Genomic DNA, 12,049 nt, shown 5'->3' with positions numbered 1-12,049 from the left:
GACCCAAGGGACAGATGCAGGTCAGAATCCTTGAGCAAAGTTGTGGGTTGTAGGGCGTGAGGGGCGGTTAAGGTGGTTCGGAGGGATGAGAAGACTTGTCGTGGGTAAGCACAGCCTAGAGAACATAGAGTGTGCATATGCGATGATGTTAGTGGAGGTACTTTGAGGTCCCTGGTGTGCTTGGATGACTGCGTGACCGTGTAGGAGACACACGGCGTGTGACTGTTAGGAGAGAAGACTTCCTGTCTAGAGGTTTGGGAGCCATGGGCTTAACTTTCAGGGTGAAGAAAGGCCAAGGGACAGGGCGAGTGAGTGCAAGGATGCATTGCGGTTGGGGACGCCTGGACGCAGAATAGATTGCTGGTGACAGAAGGGCGAGGGAGAGCGAGCGAGAGAGATGCAAGGGATGAGGAGGCAGGTGTGAGAGGCGCCAGGGGTGAGGGAACTGTCTTGCAAGGGGCCGGCGGGTGGGACCCAGTTGGGTGAGTCGCGTGTGAGGCGAGCGCAGACGCAAGCGAGCAAGCGAGCGGGGCAGGTGCGTAGGTGCTGGTGCAGGTGCAGGCCAGGGGGGTGCAGCTGGAGCGGAAGGAGGCTGCGCTCTGCTTAGGCGCTGGGTCTGGAGGACCAAAAGGGGACCAGGCGCTGCATGGGCCGGGAATCGAACCCGGGCCTCCCGCGTGGCAGGCGAGAATTCTACCACTGAACCACCCATGCACCGGCGGCGGCCGCCATCCGACGCAGTCACAGCCGGCGCTCACCAGTTGTCCCGCGGGACACTGGTCCCCGGTCGGAGGCGAGCTGAGCCACACACTGTTCGCCTGGCGCGTGCACCAGGGGCCCGATGGCGCAGGGAGCAAAGGAGCAACCAGAAGGAGAGGCTGCTGGATCGTGGTGGTCGTGGCGGCGGTGGCGGTGGCAGCGGGTGTGTGCGGGAAGGCAGAAGTGTCGCGCGCTGGGGAGGGGCCGGGGGTGGGAGCGGGGAGAAGCGGACTCGCCCCGGTCTGCCCTTTCTCCGCCGCCCAGGCCCGTCACGCTGCCGCAAACGTGGCCCGTGCCTGAATCCCAATCAGGACAGGTGACCTGCGGCAGGCGCTGCTGAGCGCGCCTGTTGTGCTCAGCGCCTCGACGCGCAGAGATGGGGACCCAAGGCGCTGGTGCGCTTGGCGCTGGGGGCCTGGGGGTGAGGTGTGGCGCCGAGGTGGTCTCGGCAGGGGCTTGGAGTTTATGGGCCGGCCCGGGGTGGTAGAGGGCGAAGGTGGGGGGGGGGGTGGCTATCATTGCGGGTTTGGCCTGGCCTGCCGGGTGCTCTGCGCCTGGGGAATGGGGGCGTCGATGTGTGCGTGTGTGTGTGTGTGTGTGTGTTGTGTGTATGTGTGTAGGCAGAGGATGGAGGGTCTTGTGGGATGGTCGACGTGTCCCGTGGACCCGAATCCCCACTGCCCCTCCTCGCCGGCTCCCGTACCACCTGCGGGCCAAAGAAAGAGAGGCTCTTTTCCTCTGGGGAAAGAGCCGAGGAGGTGATTCAGAGAAACCACCTCTGCGTGTCCGAATGGCCTGTGGCGGAGGGTTGAAGGCGCCGGCGCTTGCGACACTGGGGTTTATGCGCGAGCCTTTCGGGTGGGCGCCAGGAGCGGAGGGGCGGAGGCGTGCGACCACGGGGGCGAGAGATTGGAGAGTGGGCAAAGAGGGCGCGAGCCGGGAAGAGGGCATCGGTGGGCGTCTCCGGGGCTAAAAGGTGGGCTTGTCAGGAGTGGGATTCGAACCCACGCCTCCAGGGGAGACTGCGACCTGAACGCAGCGCCTTAGACCGCTCGGCCATCCTGACGGCGGGCCTGGGCGCGTGGCCGCTCCCCTGGCTGGGACCCGGCGCGGACGCCCGGTACCGTTCCTCGGCGTGGGTGCGCAAGCGGCGGAGGGCAAGCCAAGTCAGTCTCTGCCGCTCGCTGCGGCGTGCAGGCCGCCACGCCCTCCTCCCCTCCTCCCCGAGCGGCGCTTGCTAGTCCGCGCGTCTTCCCCTCCTCCCGGCGCGGTGGCTCGATGCCCGCGTCGGAGGCGGCGGGGCAGGGCGCACCGGGTTGGCTGGGTGGCAGCCGGGTGCAGCTCGAGGTCAGGCTCCGGACCGGGTCGGCTCGCCTCGCCTTTGTCCAGAGTGCTTTGTTGTGTGAGCGTGTGTCCCGCACGTGCCAGATGCTTGCGGTGGGCAGGCGGACGAGGGAGGGCAGGGCCGGGCGTACCAGGGCTCGGGACAGCGGACTGGCGCCCAGAGGGCGGGGCGGGCGTCGCTGTCCTCGTTAGTATAGTGGTGAGTATCCCCGCCTGTCACGCGGGAGACCGGGGTTCGATTCCCCGACGGGGAGGCAGCCGCCCTTTTTGGCCACCGGCGCGAGGTCTGCGACCCAGCCTCTCGCCCTCAAGGGGCGTGCCCTTCTTCCTCCCTCCGCCCACCGCCACCTGGTACCTGGCCTGCCACGTGGTCGCCCCAGACGAGCGGCCCTGCCCGCCCTGCTGGGCCCGGCCAGGCCAGGCCAGGCCAGGCCCGCGCCACCCGAAGTCCTTGTGGGAATGGGCTCCGTGAGGCCGGCAGGGGCAGGAAAGCGTGGGAGGCGACCGAGTGAGTGAGGACCGTCCTTCTGGCTGTCGGGCCGTGGCGGTGGCGTCGCTGGGCCCCGCGCCTGGCCCCACGCCGCAACGTGGAGCCGAGGGCTCAGTCGGGAGCAGCACGGCTGCAGCAGAAGGCCGGCGCAGCGGAGCTGCTGGGCTCTGGGCTGGCCTGGCGCTTTTTGGCGCCGTGGCAGCCAAGAGCTGCGGGCGTCGGGCAGGCCCGCGTCAGGTGGTGGCGGCGCTCGCTCGTGGCAGTCCCCGCCGGCCTGTGGGCGCTGGCCGGGCCGTGCGGCGTTGGTGGTATAGTGGTGAGCATAGCTGCCTTCCAAGCAGTTGACCCGGGTTCGATTCCCGGCCAACGCAGCGGGCTGACCTTTTGCCGAGGCCCGGGGCCGCAGAGGGCGGCCGGGCTGGCACGCAGCTGTGCTTGCAGGCGCGGGAGGGTGTGTGGCAGAAGGAGGCGCGGCGATGTTTTGAGGGTGCCCCGAGCAGGAGGGGAGCTGCTAAGGCTGAGGGCGGTCGGGTTGCCAGGGGCGCCGGGTGGGCTGGCGGGATTTGGTTAGCAAGTGAAGCCCAGCCGGCGGTGCAGGTGCCAGGCGCCAGGCGCCAAGCTGCCAGCTGCCAGCTGCCAGCTCGAGAGGAGGCGCTGGCTCCAGGGCGGGAGCGCGGGGCACGCAGGCCGACGCTCCCTGGTGGTCTAGTGGTTAGGATTCGGCGCTCTCACCGCCGCGGCCCGGGTTCGATTCCCGGTCAGGGAAGCCTTTCTTCTTCTTCTCCGCCGTCCACCACCGACGTCGGCTTCGTCTTCGCACCACACCTCCCCTTTTGGCCAACAGGCCCGCCCGGTCCACCTACGCCCCAATGAGACGGGACTTCCCGCCCAGCCCTTGTCCGTCAGCGCTTCCTTTTCTCCTGGCTGGCCCGCTCGCCCGCCCTCCACCCATCTTCACCCTTCAGCGTGTCCCCTCTTCCTTGCCCTAGGCTCACCCAAGGGCCCTCGCAGCCCCACGCACACAGGCCAGGTCAGCCTCTCTACTCCTCTGGCTGCCAGCGGACCCACCACCCTCCACCACCACCCCCATCGCCGTCACCACCACCCCCATCGCCACCACCACTACCACCACTACCATCACCAGCGGCCAACAGCACCCACCCACCAATGCAGGACGATCGCTGGTTCCTCACTCCTCTCGCTACAGCTTCCCGCCTCTCCCTTCCCCTCCCCTCCGCTGTCCCCCCAGTCCCCTCCCCTCCCTTCCCCTCCCCTGCCGTCCCCTCTCCTTTCACACAGAAGGCACAAGCACCCACGCACGCACAAGGTGCTGAGAACTGAGGGAAAACCAGAGCGGTTCCTTGCTCTTCATGCCTCAAGAAACACCGTGCCCTTCATCCGCTTCACCTGCTCTTCCTGAGACTTCAGTCACCTTCCCCCTGGCCTCAGCCCATAGATAGAGAGCCTCAAAATCCAATGCACGGAGAGGTGAGTTGGAGACTCGGGCCCTCCCGGTTCCTCGTGCTCGGCTGCCTCCTACAGAAACTCTTGCTGTTTTGTGAAAGGAAACTCCACGTGGATTTCGTGATTGGAATACCACACGGCTGGCAACGCCAGACTGGCTCCTTCGCTCCCTCACCCCTCGCCCCATCGCCCCATCGCCCATTCTCTCACTGGCTGCTTCCTCCCTCATGAACTCCTCTAACCCGCCCGCTCACTTTCCCAATCAGCCACCCACTCCTTCACTGCTTCACTGCTTCTCTCACCCTCCCACCTAGCCACCCACTCATTCGCTCAACCACCCTGCCAACCCAGCCACCCATCCACTCAGTAGTGGGGGCCTCTAAGGGGCCAGGACTGTCCCACGACACTGCTCGGTCAAGGGCTCCACCTGTGTGTGACAGCGGCTTTGAAGGGGGTGCCGGTGGGGGTGTGTGGGGGGGAAGGCCGTCGGCGCTAGCGGAGCCTGAGCCAGGGAGGCGGAGGTGTGTGGAGACGTGTGGGGAGCTAGACCACCGGGTGGGCGTTTGGCGGTAGCAGAAGCCGGGCGATGAAGAAATTGGTGGTGACACAGCCAAGGGCCAAGCTGACCCGAGCGGGAGTGGGCCACGAGGGTGGGGGGACATTGGCTGGCAATACCTAGGCTCGGAATCCTATCCCCAGATGGCCAGGGACAAATGGAGAATGTCCATCTACACAGCGCCTAGATTGGATGTGTTGGAGTAGTTCCCCACTGCCGCCTCACCACAGGGCCACCCGGCTCTTCATCCCTCTGTCCGGCTTGCTCTGTGACTGCTCCCCAAAGTCAACCGCACAGCTCAGTCGGCTGGCTGCCCAAAGTTTGTTGACAGCGAAGATGACCGCTGACGTCCAGTCAAGGACCCATAGTGTGCTGTGGGCGGGACTAGGGCGAGGTCAAGGCGCCGCGGCCGCGCCCGGAGAGGATTCCCTATGGCGATACACACCCCGACCGGCGGCCAGGGCAGTTTTCTTGCCCGTGGGTCTTGGGTGGATGAACGGGAACCGTCGTCCCGGGCGGGACACCGCGCAGGCCGGGACAAAGGTCGTGACAGCAGAAAGAGGACAGAAGGACACATGGCGCCCGGGCTTGGATGGTGGCTAGAAGAGGTGTGTGTGTGTGTGTGTGTGTGTGTGTGTGTGTGTGTGTGTGTGTGTTTGTGTGTGTGTGTGCGGGAGAGTGCGCCCAGGTGCGAGCATGATGGGCGGGCAGGGCTGAGAGCCCCGCTGGCAGTCGGGCAGAGATTCTGAGGACCACCCCATGGATGGGAGCGTGGGAGCGACTCGCCCGAGGATGGCGCTGTCCTCCGCTTCCACTGTGGACGAGGGGCTGGCTCGAGATCCCAGGAGCCCTGGGAGGCCAGGTCAGGGGAGCTCCAGCGGTCAGACGTTGTCAACTGAGGACCTGGGAGACAGGGGCATGGCGAGGGATGCCTGGCGGCTGGGTGGGGAGCCCAGGGCCTGGGTAGGGGCAGCGGGCCTGCCGGGAGGGCGAGTCTGGAGGCGGAAAGGAACATCCGATTGGCGACCGGTGGAAGGAAGATCCAACCCCTTGTGGTCAGAGAGGTACCCGGTGACCCCCCGGGCCAGATGGTCTGGAGGCGACCAGAATAACGAGTGGCTCTGGGGTGAGTCGGGAAGTACTCCAGGGTGCCAGACAGTGCACAGGGAGAGTTGTAGAGACAGGGAGACAGAGTGAAAGAGAGATGAGAGACAGAGAGAGTAGAGGGAGAAAGATAGACCCAGAGAAAGAAGACATTACCAGACAGACAGACAGACAGACAGGGACACACAGACAAAGACAGCTAGAACGAGAGCCAGAAAGAGAGACGGACAAAGGGAGAGAGAGGGTGAAAGAAAGAGGAGAGAGACAGATGAGACAGATGAGACAGAGATAGACACAGAGAAAGAGAAGACATACACAGACAGACAAAGGGAGAGAAAGAGAGGAGAGAGCGAGAGAATATCCAGGTGATGTGAGAAGGAGGTAGGAAGGGCAAGTGGACCAGAATCGTGAATAATTCCCTGGGAGGCCACACATGGGCTTGTCAGGTATGTGTTTGGGGGCCTAGATTAAAAGAGACCCAAGGGACAGATGCAGGTCAGAATCCTTGAGCAAAGTTGTGGGTTGTAGGGCGTGAGGGGCGGTTAAGGTGGTTCGGAGGGATGAGAAGACTTGTCGTGGGTAAGCACAGCCTAGAGAACATAGAGTGTGCATATGCGATGATGTTAGTGGAGGTACTTTGAGGTCCCTGGTGTGCTTGGATGACTGCGTGACCGTGTAGGAGACACACGGCGTGTGACTGTTAGGAGAGAAGACTTCCTGTCTAGAGGTTTGGGAGCCATGGGCTTAACTTTCAGGGTGAAGAAAGGCCAAGGGACAGGGCGAGTGAGTGCAAGGATGCATTGCGGTTGGGGACGCCTGGACGCAGAATAGATTGCTGGTGACAGAAGGGCGAGGGAGAGCGAGCGAGAGAGATGCAAGGGATGAGGAGGCAGGTGTGAGAGGCGCCAGGGGTGAGGGAACTGTCTTGCAAGGGGCCGGCGGGTGGGACCCAGTTGGGTGAGTCGCGTGTGAGGCGAGCGCAGACGCAAGCGAGCAAGCGAGCGGGGCAGGTGCGTAGGTGCTGGTGCAGGTGCAGGCCAGGGGGGTGCAGCTGGAGCGGAAGGAGGCTGCGCTCTGCTTAGGCGCTGGGTCTGGAGGACCAAAAGGGGACCAGGCGCTGCATGGGCCGGGAATCGAACCCGGGCCTCCCGCGTGGCAGGCGAGAATTCTACCACTGAACCACCCATGCACCGGCGGCGGCCGCCATCCGACGCAGTCACAGCCGGCGCTCACCAGTTGTCCCGCGGGACACTGGTCCCCGGTCGGAGGCGAGCTGAGCCACACACTGTTCGCCTGGCGCGTGCACCAGGGGCCCGATGGCGCAGGGAGCAAAGGAGCAACCAGAAGGAGAGGCTGCTGGATCGTGGTGGTCGTGGCGGCGGTGGCGGTGGCAGCGGGTGTGTGCGGGAAGGCAGAAGTGTCGCGCGCTGGGGAGGGGCCGGGGGTGGGAGCGGGGAGAAGCGGACTCGCCCCGGTCTGCCCTTTCTCCGCCGCCCAGGCCCGTCACGCTGCCGCAAACGTGGCCCGTGCCTGAATCCCAATCAGGACAGGTGACCTGCGGCAGGCGCTGCTGAGCGCGCCTGTTGTGCTCAGCGCCTCGACGCGCAGAGATGGGGACCCAAGGCGCTGGTGCGCTTGGCGCTGGGGGCCTGGGGGTGAGGTGTGGCGCCGAGGTGGTCTCGGCAGGGGCTTGGAGTTTATGGGCCGGCCCGGGGTGGTAGAGGGCGAAGGTGGGGGGGGGGGTGGCTATCATTGCGGGTTTGGCCTGGCCTGCCGGGTGCTCTGCGCCTGGGGAATGGGGGCGTCGATGTGTGCGTGTGTGTGTGTGTGTGTGTGTTGTGTGTATGTGTGTAGGCAGAGGATGGAGGGTCTTGTGGGATGGTCGACGTGTCCCGTGGACCCGAATCCCCACTGCCCCTCCTCGCCGGCTCCCGTACCACCTGCGGGCCAAAGAAAGAGAGGCTCTTTTCCTCTGGGGAAAGAGCCGAGGAGGTGATTCAGAGAAACCACCTCTGCGTGTCCGAATGGCCTGTGGCGGAGGGTTGAAGGCGCCGGCGCTTGCGACACTGGGGTTTATGCGCGAGCCTTTCGGGTGGGCGCCAGGAGCGGAGGGGCGGAGGCGTGCGACCACGGGGGCGAGAGATTGGAGAGTGGGCAAAGAGGGCGCGAGCCGGGAAGAGGGCATCGGTGGGCGTCTCCGGGGCTAAAAGGTGGGCTTGTCAGGAGTGGGATTCGAACCCACGCCTCCAGGGGAGACTGCGACCTGAACGCAGCGCCTTAGACCGCTCGGCCATCCTGACGGCGGGCCTGGGCGCGTGGCCGCTCCCCTGGCTGGGACCCGGCGCGGACGCCCGGTACCGTTCCTCGGCGTGGGTGCGCAAGCGGCGGAGGGCAAGCCAAGTCAGTCTCTGCCGCTCGCTGCGGCGTGCAGGCCGCCACGCCCTCCTCCCCTCCTCCCCGAGCGGCGCTTGCTAGTCCGCGCGTCTTCCCCTCCTCCCGGCGCGGTGGCTCGATGCCCGCGTCGGAGGCGGCGGGGCAGGGCGCACCGGGTTGGCTGGGTGGCAGCCGGGTGCAGCTCGAGGTCAGGCTCCGGACCGGGTCGGCTCGCCTCGCCTTTGTCCAGAGTGCTTTGTTGTGTGAGCGTGTGTCCCGCACGTGCCAGATGCTTGCGGTGGGCAGGCGGACGAGGGAGGGCAGGGCCGGGCGTACCAGGGCTCGGGACAGCGGACTGGCGCCCAGAGGGCGGGGCGGGCGTCGCTGTCCTCGTTAGTATAGTGGTGAGTATCCCCGCCTGTCACGCGGGAGACCGGGGTTCGATTCCCCGACGGGGAGGCAGCCGCCCTTTTTGGCCACCGGCGCGAGGTCTGCGACCCAGCCTCTCGCCCTCAAGGGGCGTGCCCTTCTTCCTCCCTCCGCCCACCGCCACCTGGTACCTGGCCTGCCACGTGGTCGCCCCAGACGAGCGGCCCTGCCCGCCCTGCTGGGCCCGGCCAGGCCAGGCCAGGCCAGGCCCGCGCCACCCGAAGTCCTTGTGGGAATGGGCTCCGTGAGGCCGGCAGGGGCAGGAAAGCGTGGGAGGCGACCGAGTGAGTGAGGACCGTCCTTCTGGCTGTCGGGCCGTGGCGGCGGCGTCGCTGGGCCCCGCGCCTGGCCCCACGCCGCAACGTGGAGCCGAGGGCTCAGTCGGGAGCAGCACGGCTGCAGCAGAAGGCCGGCGCAGCGGAGCTGCTGGGCTCTGGGCTGGCCTGGCGCTTTTTGGCGCCGTGGCAGCCAAGAGCTGCGGGCGTCGGGCAGGCCCGCGTCAGGTGGTGGCGGCGCTCGCTCGTGGCAGTCCCCGCCGGCCTGTGGGCGCTGGCCGGGCCGTGCGGCGTTGGTGGTATAGTGGTGAGCATAGCTGCCTTCCAAGCAGTTGACCCGGGTTCGATTCCCGGCCAACGCAGCGGGCTGACCTTTTGCCGAGGCCCGGGGCCGCAGAGGGCGGCCGGGCTGGCACGCAGCTGTGCTTGCAGGCGCGGGAGGGTGTGTGGCAGAAGGAGGCGCGGCGATGTTTTGAGGGTGCCCCGAGCAGGAGGGGAGCTGCTAAGGCTGAGGGCGGTCGGGTTGCCAGGGGCGCCGGGTGGGCTGGCGGGATTTGGTTAGCAAGTGAAGCCCAGCCGGCGGTGCAGGTGCCAGGCGCCAGGCGCCAAGCTGCCAGCTGCCAGCTGCCAGCTCGAGAGGAGGCGCTGGCTCCAGGGCGGGAGCGCGGGGCACGCAGGCCGACGTTCCCTGGTGGTCTAGTGGTTAGGATTCGGCGCTCTCACCGCCGCGGCCCGGGTTCGATTCCCGGTCAGGGAAGCCTTTCTTCTTCTTCTCCGCCGTCCACCACCGACGTCGGCTTCGTCTTCGCACCACACCTCCCCTTTTGGCCAACAGGCCCGCCCGGTCCACCTACGCCCCAATGAGACGGGACTTCCCGCCCAGCCCTTGTCCGTCAGCGCTTCCTTTTCTCCTGGCTGGCCCGCTCGCCCGCCCTCCACCCATCTTCACCCTTCAGCGTGTCCCCTCTTCCTTGCCCTAGGCTCACCCAAGGGCCCTCGCAGCCCCACGCACACAGGCCAGGTCAGCCTCTCTACTCCTCTGGCTGCCAGCGGACCCACCACCCTCCACCACCACCCCCATCGCCGTCACCACCACCCCCATCGCCACCACCACTACCACCACTACCATCACCAGCGGCCAACAGCACCCACCCACCAATGCAGGACGATCGCTGGTTCCTCACTCCTCTCGCTACAGCTTCCCGCCTCTCCCTTCCCCTCCCCTCCGCTGTCCCCCCAGTCCCCTCCCCTCCCTTCCCCTCCCCTGCCGTCCCCTCTCCTTTCACACAGAAGGCACAAGCACCCACGCACGCACAAGGTGCTGAGAACTGAGGGAAAACCAGAGCGGTTCCTTGCTCTTCATGCCTCAAGAAACACCGTGCCCTTCATCCGCTTCACCTGCTCTTCCTGAGACTTCAGTCACCTTCCCCCTGGCCTCAGCCCATAGATAGAGAGCCTCAAAATCCAATGCACGGAGAGGTGAGTTGGAGACTCGGGCCCTCCCGGTTCCTCGTGCTCGGCTGCCTCCTACAGAAACTCTTGCTGTTTTGTGAAAGGAAACTCCACGTGGATTTCGTGATTGGAATACCACACGGCTGGCAACGCCAGACTGGCTCCTTCGCTCCCTCACCCCTCGCCCCATCGCCCCATCGCCCATTCTCTCACTGGCTGCTTCCTCCCTCATGAACTCCTCTAACCCGCCCGCTCACTTTCCCAATCAGCCACCCACTCCTTCACTGCTTCACTGCTTCTCTCACCCTCCCACCTAGCCACCCACTCATTCGCTCAACCACCCTGCCAACCCAGCCACCCATCCACTCAGTAGTGGGGGCCTCTAAGGGGCCAGGACTGTCCCACGACACTGCTCGGTCAAGGGCTCCACCTGTGTGTGACAGCGGCTTTGAAGGGGGTGCCGGTGGGGGTGTGTGGGGGGGAAGGCCGTCGGCGCTAGCGGAGCCTGAGCCAGGGAGGCGGAGGTGTGTGGAGACGTGTGGGGAGCTAGACCACCGGGTGGGCGTTTGGCGGTAGCAGAAGCCGGGCGATGAAGAAATTGGTGGTGACACAGCCAAGGGCCAAGCTGACCCGAGCGGGAGTGGGCCACGAGGGTGGGGGGACATTGGCTGGCAATACCTAGGCTCGGAATCCTATCCCCAGATGGCCAGGGACAAATGGAGAATGTCCATCTACACAGCGCCTAGATTGGATGTGTTGGAGTAGTTCCCCACTGCCGCCTCACCACAGGGCCACCCGGCTCTTCATCCCTCTGTCCGGCTTGCTCTGTGACTGCTCCCCAAAGTCAACCGCACAGCTCAGTCGGCTGGCTGCCCAAAGTTTGTTGACAGCGAAGATGACCGCTGACGTCCAGTCAAGGACCCATAGTGTGCTGTGGGCGGGACTAGGGCGAGGTCAAGGCGCCGCGGCCGCGCCCGGAGAGGATTCCCTATGGCGATACACACCCCGACCGGCGGCCAGGGCAGTTTTCTTGCCCGTGGGTCTTGGGTGGATGAACGGGAACCGTCGTCCCGGGCGGGACACCGCGCAGGCCGGGACAAAGGTCGTGACAGCAGAAAGAGGACAGAAGGACACATGGCGCCCGGGCTTGGATGGTGGCTAGAAGAGGTGTGTGTGTGTGTGTGTGTGTGTGTGTGTGTGTGTGTGTGTGTGTTTGTGTGTGTGTGTGCGGGAGAGTGCGCCCAGGTGCGAGCATGATGGGCGGGCAGGGCTGAGAGCCCCGCTGGCAGTCGGGCAGAGATTCTGAGGACCACCCCATGGATGGGAGCGTGGGAGCGACTCGCCCGAGGATGGCGCTGTCCTCCGCTTCCACTGTGGACGAGGGGCTGGCTCGAGATCCCAGGAGCCCTGGGAGGCCAGGTCAGGGGAGCTCCAGCGGTCAGACGTTGTCAACTGAGGACCTGGGAGACAGGGGCATGGCGAGGGATGCCTGGCGGCTGGGTGGGGAGCCCAGGGCCTGGGTAGGGGCAGCGGGCCTGCCGGGAGGGCGAGTCTGGAGGCGGAAAGGAACATCCGATTGGCGACCGGTGGAAGGAAGATCCAACCCCTTGTGGTCAGAGAGGTACCCGGTGACCCCCCGGGCCAGATGGTCTGGAGGCGACCAGAATAACGAGTGGCTCTGGGGTGAGTCGGGAAGTACTCCAGGGTGCCAGACAGTGCACAGGGAGAGTTGTAGAGACAGGGAGACAGAGTGAAAGAGAGATGAGAGACAGAGAGAGTAGAGGGAGAAAGATAGACCCAGAG

The 12,049-nt window shown here is 65.7% G+C and overlaps 10 non-coding genes across 10 annotated transcripts; 6 read left to right on the top strand and 4 right to left on the bottom strand.

The window, feature by feature from the left end:
* Positions 1-643: 643 nt before the first annotated feature.
* On the bottom strand, positions 644-714 carry Trnag-gcc (transfer RNA glycine (anticodon GCC)). The gene has a single exon. It is a non-coding gene; the product is annotated as a tRNA-Gly (tRNA).
* A 1,028-nt stretch (positions 715-1,742) lies between these two features.
* On the bottom strand, positions 1,743-1,825 carry Trnal-cag (transfer RNA leucine (anticodon CAG)). Its single transcript has one exon. It is a non-coding gene; the product is annotated as a tRNA-Leu (tRNA).
* A 460-nt stretch (positions 1,826-2,285) lies between these two features.
* Trnad-guc (transfer RNA aspartic acid (anticodon GUC)) lies at positions 2,286-2,357 on the top strand. Its single transcript has one exon. It is a non-coding gene; the product is annotated as a tRNA-Asp (tRNA).
* Positions 2,358-2,892: 535 nt separating this feature from the next.
* Positions 2,893-2,964, top strand: Trnag-ucc (transfer RNA glycine (anticodon UCC)). The gene has a single exon. It is a non-coding gene; the product is annotated as a tRNA-Gly (tRNA).
* Positions 2,965-3,287: 323 nt separating this feature from the next.
* Positions 3,288-3,359, top strand: Trnae-cuc (transfer RNA glutamic acid (anticodon CUC)). The gene has a single exon. It is a non-coding gene; the product is annotated as a tRNA-Glu (tRNA).
* Positions 3,360-6,835: 3,476 nt separating this feature from the next.
* Trnag-gcc (transfer RNA glycine (anticodon GCC)) lies at positions 6,836-6,906 on the bottom strand. Its single transcript has one exon. It is a non-coding gene; the product is annotated as a tRNA-Gly (tRNA).
* A 1,028-nt stretch (positions 6,907-7,934) lies between these two features.
* On the bottom strand, positions 7,935-8,017 carry Trnal-cag (transfer RNA leucine (anticodon CAG)). Its single transcript has one exon. It is a non-coding gene; the product is annotated as a tRNA-Leu (tRNA).
* A 460-nt stretch (positions 8,018-8,477) lies between these two features.
* On the top strand, positions 8,478-8,549 carry Trnad-guc (transfer RNA aspartic acid (anticodon GUC)). The gene has a single exon. It is a non-coding gene; the product is annotated as a tRNA-Asp (tRNA).
* A 535-nt stretch (positions 8,550-9,084) lies between these two features.
* Trnag-ucc (transfer RNA glycine (anticodon UCC)) lies at positions 9,085-9,156 on the top strand. The gene has a single exon. It is a non-coding gene; the product is annotated as a tRNA-Gly (tRNA).
* Positions 9,157-9,479: 323 nt separating this feature from the next.
* Positions 9,480-9,551, top strand: Trnae-cuc (transfer RNA glutamic acid (anticodon CUC)). The gene has a single exon. It is a non-coding gene; the product is annotated as a tRNA-Glu (tRNA).
* The last annotated feature ends 2,498 nt before the right edge of the window (positions 9,552-12,049 follow it).

This window comes from Castor canadensis, unplaced genomic scaffold (assembly GCF_047511655.1).
Source record: "Castor canadensis unplaced genomic scaffold, mCasCan1.hap1v2 HAP1_SCAFFOLD_775, whole genome shotgun sequence".
Lineage (NCBI taxonomy): Eukaryota > Metazoa > Chordata > Mammalia > Rodentia > Castoridae > Castor > Castor canadensis.
This window is presented reverse-complemented; position numbering and strand designations above follow the sequence as displayed.